General features: G+C 35.5%; 1 pseudogene; it reads right to left on the minus strand.

Annotated features, from left to right (window-relative positions):
- Positions 1-8500: 8500 nt before the first annotated feature.
- LOC127485074 (U2 spliceosomal RNA) lies at positions 8501-8601 on the minus strand (annotated as a pseudogene).
- Positions 8602-10137: the final 1536 nt, after the last annotated feature.

Below are 10137 nucleotides of genomic sequence, written 5' to 3' on the forward strand. Positions count from 1 at the left end.
CCATTGGACCAAGCTAGGAACCACAGAGCCACCTTGAAAGTTTTCATCTCTGTTAACCTTTAGCTCTAATTTTTCAAGGAATTTTTACAATTCTTCCTCTAAATATGTCCTTTTCCTGACAATGTATTTCCTTTTCCATAATTGTCATAATCCTGCTCTTTGGACTCCTTATCTTTATTTCTATGATAGATATTTTTTTTCTATCTCAAACTACAGGAGTTACCACCCACCTTCCATTATAAGATTATGTTCTTTTTGAACAAATGTCCATTTTATATTCACAAATTTAATGTAAAGGAGGATTATCATCTCTGTGTTTATAACTGAAAACTAGAATATTGGAGAGTCATACAACAGGGTTAACCAGCTATTAACACAGTGAAAATTTATATCCATTTTTGTATCAGTTCCAAGCCTATGTCCATTCAGCTATTCAGCTATGTGACATTAAGGCCTGAGCTTACATGCTCACATGCTGCCAATATATTCTAACTTTTCCCAACCTTCTTTGTACCTGATGAAAGTTATACTTCTACTCACCACTTTCTTCTTACTTCCTACCATGAAGGGAAACCACTAATCTGACTTCTAACACCACCAATTAGTTTTTCAAAATATAATTTCATATAAATAAAATAATATGCATTCTTTTTGCCTTTATTAATTTGTGCAATATTGTTTTTGTAGGATTCAACCATATTAATGCATATACTTTCAATTTACTGACTCTTTATAGTATGATATTTTGTTATCATACAAGAATTTATTGATCTATAGTATGTTTGTTAAAAATAATGTTGATAAAGACCAAGTGAAAGAGCTACTAGAACACTCATAAATTTCTGATAGGAAGATAAATTGGCACCAGCACTATTCAAAGCAGCTTTATGGATAATATTAGTGTGAACATATGCATACTTTTTGAGAGCGATTCCACAAGTTGAGTTTATACCCAACAGATAAATTGTATATTTATACCAAATGAAAGCAATACAAATATTTAGAGCTGCATCATTTGTCTTTTTCAGTGTAGACATTGAACAGGATATGTAGTATCACCTTTTAGTTTTAATTTAAAATTCTCTTGATGACAAAAGATGTCAGCATCTAATACCAATTTAGGTGTCATTTCTGTGAGGTATTTATTCAATCTACTGCTCATTTGAAAACTGGGATTGTCTCTCTTTTCCTAATTATTTGAAATAGTTCTTCATATATTCTAGACATAAATCTTTTTGAGCTATAGGTATATTTTATGAATACTTTATCTCTTGTGATAGGTTACCTTTTCATTCTTTTGTTGGTATTTTAAAAATATCTATTTATTTATTTGAAAGGCAGAGTTAGAGAGAGAAAGGCAGAGGCAGAGAGGAGAGGTATTCTACCTGCTGCTTTACTCCCCAGATGGCCGCAATGGCCGGAGCTGCGCCAATCCACAGCCAGGAGCCAGGAGCTTCTGCTGGGTCTCCCATGTGGGTTTAGGGGCCCAAGGACTTGGGCCTTCTTCTACTGCTTTCCCAGGCCACAGCAGAGAGCTGGAATGGAAGTGGAGCTGGTGGGACTCAAACTGACACCCATATGGGATGCCAGCATTGCAGGCGGCAGCTTTAGCCCCTACGCCACATCACTGGCTCCTTGTTGGTATTTTTGAGGAACAGAGATTTTAAATCATAAAATAGTATAACTTACCAGTTTTCTCTTTATAACTGGTAGTTTTAATGTCCAGTATGAAAAAAAAAATTCAACTCCAAAGTCAGGAAGATGTTCTTATATACTTTCCTGTAAATGCTCTATTATTGTATCTGACATTTGGATAATCTAGCTGGCAATTTTTGTTTATTTTGATATGTAAGAGCAAAAATTGATCCCCATATTGGATATCAAATTGATCTACTTTCTTGTACTAAGTATTCATGCTTTCCATGGTGCTACTTGTTTTAAATTTTACCATATACTAGATGATTGCTATAGGTATATGTCTGTTTCTGGACCATTCTACATGTCTGATTGGCCTATTTCTCTATTCTGATGTCATTATCATATCCTCTTAATTTGTATAAGAAACCGTGACTTAGGTAATCTAATGTCTCCAGCTTTATTCTTCCAAATCACCCTGGCTATACTGTGCTATTTGCATTTCTATATAAATTTGAGCTCATCAGATACATCAAAAAGCTTGTTACTATTTTGATTTTTTAAGATTTATTTATTCTAAAGGCTGAGTTACAGGAATAGAGAGGAAGAGACAGAGAGGTCTTCCATCAACTGGTTCACTCCCCAAATGATCACAATGACAGGGGCTGTGCCAGGTGAAGCTGGTAGCCAGGAGCTTCTTCCGGGTCTCCCACTTGGGTGCAGGGGCCCAAGCACTTGGGACGTCTTACACTGCTTTCCTAGGCACATTAGCAGGGTACTTCATTGGAAGTGAAACAGCCAGAAATTGAATTGGTGCCCACAGGGGATGCTGGGGCTGCAGGCCATAGCTTAACACACTGCACCACAGTGCCGGCCCCTATATTTTGATTTTTTAAAAGATTTATTTGGAACAGGTTTTTTTCATATTATTTGTTGAACTATTTACTTAGTGTAGAGTTAATCTCATGTGTATAAATTTAATTGAAAATAGATCTTTGTGAGAAATAAAAATGGGAATAGAGGAGAGAGGAGGAAGAAGGGTGGGAGTGTGGGTGGATGGGAGGATAGGGTAGCGTAGGACGAATCACTGTGTTCCTAAATGCATATATATGAAATGCACGAAATTTGACTACCTTAAATAAAAGGTTTCTAGGTTAAAAAATTATTCATTTGAAAAGCAGAGTTAAATGGAGAGGGAGAGGGAGATGGAGAGGGACAAGGGAGAGAGGGAGAGAGAGACAGAGAGATTGATTGATTGATAACATTTGCTGACTCACTCCCAAAATGACCACAGCTGTCACCTGGGACTTGAACTGGTGCTAATATGAGATGTCAGCATCATAAAAAGTGTTTTAAGCCATTGTTCCATAATGCCAGGCCCCAAAGTTTGACTTATTTGTTTTGAATTTATAGATTCATTTTTTTAATGAAAAGAAATCATAACAATATGAAGTCCTCTTATGTATGACCTTGCATTTATGCAGGATGTTCAATTTTTCTCAGTGAGATTTTAGTTTTCTGTGTATTATTCTTGTATATTTTGATTACAAGTATTGAAAAGATACTTAATATTTTAATGTTTTAATGATATATTTTAAATGTAGTTTTATTGCCTGTATATGGAAAGATAATATTTTACATTCACCTTATATTCACTGGTCAATATTTCTATGAATTTGTCAGTTTTAAATATAAAAAAAAAACAAAATTAAGAGTTTGTTTTTAAAGAGATAAACGAAATTGACAAAGATGTACCTTGAATAACAGAAAAACAGTGAGGAATCAAATAAAATCAGATATGAAAAAGGAGACATTGCAACTGATACCAGAGAAATACAAAGGATTATAAGAACTACTCTGAATGACCACATCTCAACAATTTGAAAACCCTAGAAGAATACACCCTACCAAAACTGAATCACGAAGAACTAGAAAAACCCAAACAGACCATTAGCCCAAACAGACTAATGAGAGAGTGAGATTGAATTGTAATTAGGGAAAACCTCCATTAGATAAAAGCCCAGACCTTGATGGCTTCATTGCTGAATTCTACCCAACATTTAGAAAGGAATCAATGCCAAAACTTCTATAACTATTCCAAAAAATGGAAGAGAAAGGAATCTTTTCTAAATCATTTTATGAGACCAACATTACCCTATACCAAAACTAGTTAAAGACATAACAAAAAGAAAAGAAAACCAATATACCTGACAAACAGATGTAAAAATCTTCAACAAAATGTTATCAAACTGAGTCTTGATCAAATAGCATTCATTTCAGAAATATAAGGACAGTTCAACATATATAAATGTGCTATTAACCACGAAAATAGAATCCAGGATAAAAATGTAATCATTTCAATAAACATAGAAAAAACATTTTGTGATACTCAACATCCTTTTATGATACAAATTGTGTAAACTTAGGAAGAATATACATTGACATAATAATGATCATAGATGAGAAACCAACAGCTGATATCATACAGAATGAATAAAAGCTATAAGCTTTCCCTCTATGGTACAGGACAAGATAAAGATGCCTACTTTCACTACTAATGTTCAACAAAATATTGGATGTCCTAGCCAAATCAAATAGACAAAAGAAGGTAATTAAGGGCATCCATTGGAAAGAAGTCTAACTGTTCTTGTTTTCTTAGATATGGAAAACCTAAAACCTCCACAAATGACTGCTAGAATTAATAAATGGATTCAGTAAAGTTCCAGGTTACAAATCAACACATAAAAATCAGAAGCATTTCTATATGCTAATAGAGAACTCTCTGGAAAGGAAACAAAGATAACAATTGCATTTATAATAGTTTCACATAAAATACTTAGGGTTAATGTTTACAAAATAAGTGAGAGAACTCTACAATGAAAACTACAAAACATTGAAGAAAGAGAAGAGCTTACAAATAAAGGTATCATGTGTTCTTGGACCATAAATGTTAATATAATTAAAATGTACATATTACCCAATGTGAGCTCCAGATTGAATGGACTCCCTATAAAAATACTAATGTCAAGGCAGGTGTCTGGTATAGTGATTAAGTAGCCACTTGAGACACCCACACCCTGTATGAATGTGCCTGGATTTGAGTCTCAGTTCTGCTTTCCTTTCCAGATTCCTGCTAATGTGTGCCTTAGGAGGCAGTAGGTCCAAGTACTTAGGTCCCTACCACCCATGTGGGAGACTCAGATGGAGTTCTGAGCTCCTGGCTTTGGCCTGGCTGGGCCCTGGCTGTGGCAGGCATTTGGGAAGTACAGCAACAAATTGGAGAGCTCTATCAGTCTCTCTTTGTCTCTGTCTCTCTGACTTTGAAATAAATAAAATTAATTTTAAAATACTGAAGTCATACTTCAACAAAATAGGGAAAAAAAATCCTGAAACTCATATGAACCACCAAACTACCAAATGACCAAAGTGAACTTGAGCAAAAAGAACAAAGCTGGAGGTATTCCTAACTTGCTGGGCACTGCCTGGGTGCCACCTCAGCTATCTCTTGAGGAAGAGGATGGGAACGGCACGTCTGCATTCCTTGGAAGGCCATGGAAGCTGGGAACAGTCCGATAGTGCCCGAGGCTGTGGGAAGGCTCATGCCACGGAGGCCTTGGATGTGGTGTTCCAGGAAGGACAAGGATCTGGTTAGCATGCAGCGTGTTCATCCTTCTTCCTCGTGAGATGCTTGCCCCCATGTAGGCAGAACTTGTGCTGATGTGGACAGATATTAAACATATTGAAACTGTTATTGGGAAGGAAGGAAAAAAAAAACACCGGGCAAGGCAGAGAGGGATTTCTTCTCTGCTCAAGGAGAGGCTCCCTCTGGTCCTCTGCTTTTCCATAATCTCTTATCTTTGTCTTTATTCATTACACACTGTCCCCTCTTCACCCAGGCAAAGTTGTGCAGATCACAGCAAGTGGCACCTGAATTGGGACTTGAAGAGGAAAGATCATTTAGAGCAAACAAAATGAAATTATAGTGGAGAAGATAACTGTGTGAGCACAAAATGTCCGGAGTTGCAATCATGAGTTTAGTGAACAATGTTTTTCTTTAGCCAGAGTAATAATGGGGCAGATTATTAGTGTAGAAGCCAAACAGTATTGTAAAGTTTTGATGAAGTTATTAAAAGATAAAGGGATTGGAGTGCTGGAGAAAGATTTGCTGGATCTTCTGTCCATAGTTAAGAGTACAATTTGTGGTCTCCAAAGCAAGGAACCTTGGATCTTTGAATTGGACAAAGTTGGAGAAACGTTAAAGAAGGGTCACTGTGAAGGTGTGCAACTACCACAGGATTCTTTTTGCCCTGCGGGAGCCCTTACAAACAGACTCCAAAACAGATTACCTGATCTCTTTAGCCAGTGAGTGACCTTTGCCCCCTGCAACTCCACCAGCTCCATAACAGGGTAACAGGAAAGAAGAGCAGGAGGGAGAAAGATGAACAACAGCAGCAGCTGAGAACTCCCTGGAATCATCAATCTGATGAAAACCTAGGGGATGGTCAAGAAGATGGTTCAGAAGGCAGAAGTGATGTGTGACAATGTTAAAGTTCCCAAAAGCCCAGAGATGATCTTCGTTGCCATGCTATCCTTGCTCCACTGTGCATCTGCAGAAACAGAGGACTGACTGCATGGAAGACACAAAAACTGCAGCTACAGCTGTTGTCTTCTGACCTGTTAAGAAAACAGAAATGGAGAGATGCTGGGGACTGCCCCAGGTGCCATCTTGGCAATCCCTTGAGGAAGAGAATGATGAGAACAGCACATCTGCGTTCCTTGGAAGGCCATGGAAGCTGGGAACAGTCAGATAGTGCCTGAGGCCGTGGGAAGGCTCATGCTGCAGAAGCCTTGGATGTGGTGTTCCAGGAAAAACAAGGATCTGTTTAGCATACAGGATGTTCATCCTTCTACCTCGTGAGATATTGCCTGATGCATGTCCCCATGTAGGCAAACATTGAGCTCATGTGGACAGATATTAACTTGATATATTGAAACTCTTATCAGGAAGATATAGAAAGCTGCTGGTTAAAGCTCCCTCTGCTTTCCCATAATCATTTTGTCTTTGACTTTATTCATTGAGCACTGTCCCTCTTCACCCTGGAAAAATTACTGCACAGGTTGCAGCATAACTGACTTCAAAATTTGCTGCAGAACTATGATAATGAAAAGTTCATGCTATGGACATAAAACAGACACAAAGACCAATGGAACAGAATACAGAGCCCACACACCGTGCCCCATATTTACTGCTAACTGACTTTTGAGAAAGGAGCCAAGAACACACAGTGGGGAGGGAACAGTCTTCCAGAAATGGTGTTGGATGGGGCAGATGTTGTGACACAGAAGGCTAAGCCACCACTTGGGACACACACATCCCATATTTTAGTGCAAGTTGGATTCCTGGCTGCTCTGCTTCCAATGCAGCTTCCTGCTAATGCATACTGAGAGGCAGAGGATGATGGCCCAAGTACTGGTGTGCCTTCCACCCACACGGGAGACCTGGATGGAGTTCCAGGATCCTGGCTTTAGTCTGGCCCTTGCCCTTTCTGTTACTGCCATTTGGGGATTGAAAGTGAACCAAGGATAGAAGTGTCTTTCTTTCTCTCTCTCTCTCTCTCTCTCCCTCCCTCCCTCCCTCCCTCTCTTCAAGTAGATGAAAATAAATAAATATTTTCCAAGACATTGAAAAATCAACAAAAATACATATATTGGATTGAACCATACTATTGAGCAAATGGACCTAACAGACATTTACAGGACATTTCACCCAACAGCTACAGAATACACATTCTTCTTGTCACCACATGCAACATTTTCTATGACAGACCAATTATTAGGCTACAAATCAAGTCTCAGTAAATTTAAAAAGATTGAAGTCATGCCATGTATCTTCTCAGACCACAAAGGAATAAAAGTAGAAATCAACAAGAAGAACAAAATCACATTCACAACTATATGAAAATTAAACATGCTACTGGACAGCCAATGGGTCATTGAAGAAATTGAAATCAATAGCTTTCTTGAAATAAAAATAAGCCATATCAAAACCTGTGGGATACAGCAAAAGCAATATTAAGAGGGAAGTTAATAGCATTAAGTACTTACATTATAAAAAAGTCTCAAATAAATGATCTGATGATGCCTCTAAAAGACTTAGAAAAACAAGAACAACTCAAACCCCAAATTAGCAGGAGGCAAGAAATAATAAGTATCAGAGCAGAAATAAATGAAACTGAAACTAAATACAAAATATCAACAAAGCAAAAAGCTGTTTTTTGAGAAGATAAATGAAATGGACAAACCTTTGGTCAGATTAACAAAGAAAAAAGAGAAAAAAATACTCAAATAAATAAAAGTAGAGATGAAAAATGAGACATTACACTGACACCACTGAAATACAATGGATCATAAGAAACTACTATGAATAGTTATTAAGTCAACAATCTGGAAAACCTCGAAGAAATGGATCAATTTCTAGATCTCAATCTTACTGGGTTTACATCCTAAGTTACGCATTGTTTTTCTGTTGTTGCTTTCAGTTTGTTTCTTCTTGTTTTTTACTGTCTGTGCTTAAATTTAAATTTTACATTAACCTATTTTTTAAACCAATAATTAGCATTTATTAAGTATTAACATTTTATACATTATGATTTGAACTAAAAGGAAGATGTCCATAGGTTATAAGCAAATAGTACATTATTCTGTATAAAGGACATGACCATCACAGATTTGAGTATTCAAGGAAAGAGATGTTGGAATGAATCTCCTGGGGATTCTCAGGGACAACCAAGTGTACACAAACACAGAAACACACACATAACATAAAAGTTTATATCCAGAGACACATCACAAATACTATCAATACATACATTGATACATACATATATTACAAATATCTATGTTTAGTTTTTAAACTGATAAGAACAGATACTACACTTGATCTTAGCCAAAAGGCTGAGAAGTGATATGATTAGTTTGTATATATATTTTTAAAAATTTTTATTAATATGGAAAGAACAGATTTCATATATTTCAAAGGTACAATTCTAAGAAGATAAACATATTTCCCTCCCTCAATTCTCTTCCTCCTCCCTTCCCTTCTCCTTTTTTTTAAATTTTGCTGTGCTATTTCTATTTTTGTGAGTTGGAAACAAATTACTGATTTTTAAATTTTTTGACTCCTAATATTTGCTTTTAAAGCTATAAATAATCTCAGCTTTTGCTGCATCTCATACATTGAGATGCTGTGTTTTCATAATCATCAGTTTAAAATATTTTTTAAATGACACAGATTTGTTCATTTATCTATGACTTGTTTAGTATTATATTGCTTAGAGTCTAAGCTTTTGGGCTTTTAAGTTATGTTTTGTTATTGAATTATTTAATCATACTCTGTCATAGTTGATATATCAAATACTTGCAGTTATTTTTGTTGCATTAAAAATTTTATACATGACATAAAATTCACAATGTTAACCATTTTAAGTGTGCAGTTCAAAGACATGTTACATTCACATTGTTGTGCAACTATCACCACCATCCATCTCTAGAAACTTTTCATTTTCTCTATCTGAAACTCTTTACCCAAATTCTATAAATTTGACTATTTTAGGTACTTAAGTGACATCATACATTACACATATTTATCCTTTTGTTTCTGTTGTATTTCACTTTGTATAGTGTCATTTAAGGTTATGCATATTGTAGCAAATGTCCAAATTCCCTTCCTTTTTCAAGGTCAGTAGTATTCAATTCAATATCATGAATTGATGGACATTTCAGTGATTCAGTTTGTTGGCTACTATGAATAATGCTGCCATGAACGTGTCCATTCATTTCTTTTGAATATATATTTCCAAAATTTGGATGGCTGATTCTTATGTTAATTTTATGTTTAATTTTTTCAGGAACTATTTTCCACAGTTGACAAAGTTTTATAAAGCAAATTTCAATCTTAAAAATTATTTTTTTAAAAAAAATTTACTGAGTGAATAATATTTCAAGAAAATCTTGTTCCTTTAAATATAGAGAATTAAACTCTAGTTTTAGAACAGTGCTTAATGTGCAATTTATATATGATAATATAACAGTGTTTTTTCCTATTATAACAGCTTGATCACACGTACTTTTTTTTAGGATTAATTCTTCACAAACCTCAGTTTTGTTCAGACCTTTTTGAGATCTGTGGAAGCCTTTAGTTTTGCTTTTTATTTCTTCTCATTCTGGAGTAAGCCAGTCACTCCACTTAAGGATTAAAATTTTTATCAGCCATACAAAATTATGTCTTATATAAAAATAATTCCTAGTTCTCTTTTTAATTTTACTCACCAAGAAATGCATCATCACACTTATAATTTCTTTTGTATCTCTCTACCTTACTTGTTCTTTGATGCTTTGTTTTTACTGAAACAATCCTTAAAATACTCCAAATTTAGACAAAATTAATTTTTGCTCAGTAAAAGAAATATTTTGCTTTTCTTACTGTTTTTCTCATAAAACATG

The sequence above is a fragment of the Oryctolagus cuniculus genome, chromosome X (genome assembly GCF_964237555.1).
Source record: "Oryctolagus cuniculus chromosome X, mOryCun1.1, whole genome shotgun sequence".
NCBI classification, from domain to species: domain Eukaryota; kingdom Metazoa; phylum Chordata; class Mammalia; order Lagomorpha; family Leporidae; genus Oryctolagus; species Oryctolagus cuniculus.